Source organism: Schistosoma haematobium, chromosome 3 (assembly GCF_000699445.3).
Source record: "Schistosoma haematobium chromosome 3, whole genome shotgun sequence".
Lineage (NCBI taxonomy): Eukaryota > Metazoa > Platyhelminthes > Trematoda > Strigeidida > Schistosomatidae > Schistosoma > Schistosoma haematobium.
The window spans coordinates 42,590,066-42,595,735 of NC_067198.1; positions in this window are offsets into that span (position 1 = coordinate 42,590,066).

Sequence of the window (5,670 nt, forward strand, 5' to 3'; positions counted from 1 at the left end):
CTTTATAGGTTCTTACTTTGGGTAGCACGAATCCACATATTGTATAGTGATACGATTCACCATAGTTATTTATTTGCATCACCACACTCTTATTAGGAGTTACTTCTAGTGACCACCTATCCAACCATGCCATCAATGAATTTACAACCAGAATGGGAGACCTTATTGAAGGTCTTACTTAGATCTATGAAGATCATATCCACAGGAATATTTCGATCTTTTGCAGCAGCCCAATCTCTTGTAATGAGAAGATTTATCAAGAATGATAGGCCTATCCGAAAACCCTATTGTTCCCTGGAGAAAAGATTATGCCCTTCAACATAGTTTATAACAGATATCGAAATGATTTTTTCCATCAGTTTTACAACTCCACTAGTTAAGCTAACGGGTCTATAGTCACTAAATAAATCCCTACTCCCAGCCTTATACACTGGACTTATTATAGCGTCTTTCCAGTTTCTGGGCAGTCTAGACTGCCTCAGAGACATGTCAAACAGTATCGCTAATGGTGAAGCAATTACATCTTATATGGCTTTCATAATCCTGAGATGAATATCATCAGGACCACTGGACTTATCAGGTCTGAGATGCTGAATTAGCCTTAAAACAGTACCTTTCTCAATGACTACAGAGTCCATCAGCGAGCCGCTGAGATCACAGTGAATCGTTGGTTGTTCCTCATTACCGATAGAAAACACTTTACCGAAATATTCCGATAAAGCTTCAGCTTTTTAGACATCATTTTCTGCCAATATTAACGGATTTTCTTTTATCAAAAGTGATGGAATTCCATCGTTTCTCTGAGTTCGCCTTTTTATATACGAGAATAACCGTTTCGGACTATATCTAGAACCCCTGGCCAATTGTTTTTCATATGGTCATCTAGTCTTACTTATTAACTCATTCGTAATCTTACAATAACTGGATCTGTATTGTTCTAAGCCAGTAGAGATAAACATATTCCAGTGCTTCTTCCTTGTTCTAAGAAGTTTCCTGACTGTTTTCGTTATCCATGGTCGACTGCTACTCGGTCTTCACGGTACCAGGTATGGTATGAACGGGGACGTAACTGAACTAAACTTACCTTTAGGTGCATACCGTGATTCTTCAACTGATAAGCTAGTATCTACAAACCAATCTGTCTTAGCAGTTCATTCCTGAATGGCTGATATGTTAGCTTTCCATACATTTGGGCGGGGTGTAATCTGATCGTATAACATGTCCCTAGTTCTAAACATGAATGACAAAACAGCGTGATCGCTGCTCACTAATGGCGGAAGAATATTTAGGCCAACAATATCTTCAGTCTCATGAGTGATTACCAAGTCCAACAGAGAAGTACCTTGGTTAGCACCAAAACGTGTGGGTTTGGATACATGCTGCACTATTGCATGCTCCATTATTGTTACCAGGAACCTACTATCAAAGGAGTTTATCGACCCTTCCGTGGTTATCTCATTCCAACTAATATCAAGTGCATTAAAGTCTCCTATTATATAGCATCTTGTATTTGCACTCCAAAGATGAATGTGCTCTAAAATAAAGTCATCAGCTAAGCCAATTGGGTTGCGATAGATGAAACTGAGCATAAATGTACTACATATTATAGCCGATTTACAGCTAATGGTTTCACAAGTACCGCTATCATGGGATTCGCTAGTAGAGGAGCGGATATTTATATTATTGTCCATCTATAACAGGACGCCACCTCCTTTTCTACATCTATGTCTATCACTCCTAAGATAATGGTATCTGAATAATTCTGGTGTAATGTCTAAGTCATGGACTAACCAAGTTTCTGTCACTGCTACTATGAGTGGCTTTAACCTGTCCACTAGTGCTTCTAGTTCATAGAACTTATTTCTTAGACTACGAGCATTGGCATATAAAAATCCCAAGTAGAACGGCCTATCCATACAGGCCTTGGTAGCATTCGCTTCCAAGACCTGAGTATCAGAAAACCCACTAGCCGGAGATTTTCCTCATCGTTTTGCCGACGGGTTTCTAGCTCAGCAAATGCTTTCTTCCTTTTTATTCTATCTTCGAGAGACATATCAGGTCTAATCCGTATATCGGAATTGTCGTGACAGCGAGTGCTGCTTAACAGGAGATACCGTTGCTTCTCCGATCCTAGGATTACCTTGAGGAGCCCACATGGTCAGGGTTCAACATTGTCCGCAGTCCTCTTGCCTATTCTAACCAGTTTTTTACCTGAACTTCTTTAGAGTCATCTGGTAAGATACTACGAATATATTTTACCAGCTTCTCTAAATCATGCGCGTATCTAATTTTGGGATCACGGTCGTTTGACTCCAGCAATTTGCTCACAATAATATTCCATGCGATTAGATTCTTCTTCTCACTCACGCCAGAGGGGGTTTCTCTCTTACTATCAGATTTTGGCATTGCTTCAGGTTTCGGCAGAGCATTTAGTGACTTGCTAACCATCTGCGTATTGCCTGAAGCTTTCTTCTTTTCATTTCGTTTTCTCCATACTGTAGTCCATTTTTCATCCCTCAGGACACTGGGACTATTTGGAGCAGTGACGGTTTTATACAGACCTTTAGTTTCCACAAGGGGTGCATGGTTACCAATGTCAGTATCAGGTGGTACTACCCCGTCGTTAATGTTAATGGAGATTTCACCTTTCCGTCAGTCATAGTCGGTTTTTTAAGGCGTCTCGTAACAGCACGTATTACACTGACACATTCGTCACTATCAGTGCTCGTGTCATCAGCCCATGCGCCATCATTTCTCTTATAGGCCAAAGCCAATAGGCTCATAGCCTCTTGTATTAGTAACGTCTTATTTGCACAGCAAAACATGCAGAGACAATGTGAGTTAGGCTTCCAACATCTTTTGTATGTAGTGCGACTTAAACGGGTGTACATCTTATGGAACCATTTTTTGCATTCATCACACTGCATTCCTTCCTCCACAGGGAACAAACAGTTTGGTTGTCCACAGTTGTGAGTACTACCAGCCATTCTAGTCAGATTAAGGTGTAAAACACAATATGATTGCAGTATGAACACAGTGTCAGTCAACGAGTAAAAGGGTACTACAACACAAACTTTACCAAGATTTCAAACCTTAACTAAAGTACTTTGATTTAGACCAAGAATGCTTTTGATGCAATAATTACACAAAAGCAAGAATAATCACAACAAGTACGAAATCACTGCCCTTTTTGAAACGTCAACGATAAAATGGTTGTGAAAAGGATAGAAGCTTTCGCTTAACAGGCATCCGTATAAAGTAACAGTGGATCACCGATACCATCGGGTTGGAACCTAGGCATTTTTAGTGATAAGTGAGAAAAACTTCGGTAAATTATAACGAAACGCTGTCCTTAGTCCGTAAGAACATGTCAAGTTCTCTCTTATAGGACTCATTGGAAGCCGCTTGCACTAGCTCAGAAGGCAGAAAATTCCAGCATCTGATTACTCTCAACGAGTAGAAGGTGTGCCTACGACCACTCTGCTATGTTGTACCACGAAATGCACTCTTAGGATGTGAATCTTACGGATCTTGAATCATCAAAGCATCATTCAAAACGAAGAAGGAGGGGATCACAATGAATATTATCCAATGTTATGCACCTAGCAATGAAAGCATCGACGACATTAAAGATCAATTCTACGAGCGGCTGCAATCAATCATAGAGAAGTGGCCAAGAACACTGTATACAAAGTCAAAAACGTTTTGGTGCTGACATGACTAAAGGTCTTACGTATTCAACATAAAGTTCGAAGACCTCTGGCGGCTATTGCACGGCAGTGTGCAGTAGTTTTTAAGTCTAGGCTAGGGATGACTTTCAAGTCATTGAGTATCTGAACAACAGATGGCTCAATTTTATTAATCATATACGTATTTGTACCATGATGACTGATATGCGTCCTAATGCACTTAGAAGCATTTATCGGAAACTGCCAGGTTTTAGACCATTCAGATAATTTCTCTGGGTCATTCTGGAGTTCTAATCTATCACACTTACATAGTATCGTTCTCCATATCTTGACATCGTCAGTATATAGCAAGACCGATGATGATAGGAGACGAGGAAGGTCATTTACATACAAGAGGAATAGCACTGGCCTCAAAACTGTACGCTGGGGCACTCCACCAAGCACAATTTCCTAGCTAGACTACTTGGAGTTCACCCGTACTCTCTGTTGCCGCACAACTAGGAAGTCTTTTACCCACATCAGTAGATTGCCTCCAACCCCGACATTTCTTAACTTAGATAACAGCCGGTTGTGCGGAACTTTGTTAAGAGCTTCTCTGAAGTCAATGTAGGCTACGTCTACAGGTAAATTTTGGTCCCTAAGAGGGCACCAGCCTTCACAAGCGACTAATAAGTTAGTGAGACAGGAATAACCTATTCCGAAACCATGCTGCTTTTCTGAAGGGATCCGGCTTTCATCGAGAAACTTAAACAGCTCCTCCCGAATAATCTCTAAAATGTTAACAACCACACTAGTTAGGCTAACGGGTCGGTAATATACAGGTTTATGTTTCTTACCTGTTTTGAAGACAGGAGTTAGTAAGGCGTCCCTACAGTCTTTTGGTAAATGACCCTCGGCTACGGATAGATTAAAGCATATGTATAAGGAGTTCACGACAAAGTTTGTCAAGTCCTTAGTAGCCTAGGATGCATTTCAACAGACTCTATGGATTTGCTCTTTTAATAGACCGACGACATCGAGTTCTTCGAATGTCACACGACTCAGTGTGTGCGTGTGGGTTACATGAACTGAATGGGAAAGCGTCTCTAAGAAATACGCATTGTTAAAGAACCTTGAGAATACCAGAGCTTTACCATAATATACCTCTACTAATGAAACACTATTAGTGTTTATGGAATATCTTGTCTTCTGTTAATCCTTTGGTTTATGCACCACTACAGAGTGTTAAGGCACAGGTATTCGAGCGTTTCGATAATGAGATTTTGTCTCATCAGTCCCCAGTAACTTAAATCTATCCCGTATTTTTCTTCTCTTACGGAGAACCTTCCCACTGGACCACGGTGCATAGTTTCTCGGTCCCCTTGGTTTAGCACAAGGGATGCGGGCTGCAGTAACTTCTAAGTATAAATTTTGAAATAAGTCTCAAGACGTTTCGATGGAGGACGCTGGCTCTATTTTTCGGTCTACTGGCGATGCTGAGTGTATAATATCTTGTATATTTGCTTTCCAGACGTTAGGTCTGGATCGAGCTGACGCGTGCTCGTTTTTGACAATTATATGGAAGTCAGAGTTTAGAACTGTATGATCACTTTTACCTAGGAGTGGCATGTAATGGAGGTTCGTAACGTCATCCTCATAATGGGTCAATATAAGACCTAGTAAGAATGATTGAGAATCCGGATAGTACCCAGTCGCTTCTTATACATGTTGCACTAGGACACATGTGACAAATAAATCGACCAGATCGTGCTCGCATAAACTATCTGACATTTCAGTTCGCAGATTTTCCCAGTCTACCATGGGTTCATTAAAGTCTCTTGGGATAAAACATCGACCACTTTTTGACCAAGTATTGGGAAACTCATTTACCTCACAGCTTGGACTGCGATAGACCAAATCAATCAGCAGCTCTTGTCCCTTGCATTTCAAGCAGCAACTAACTAATTCACATGTCCCACTCTCATAGAATACTGTCGATAAT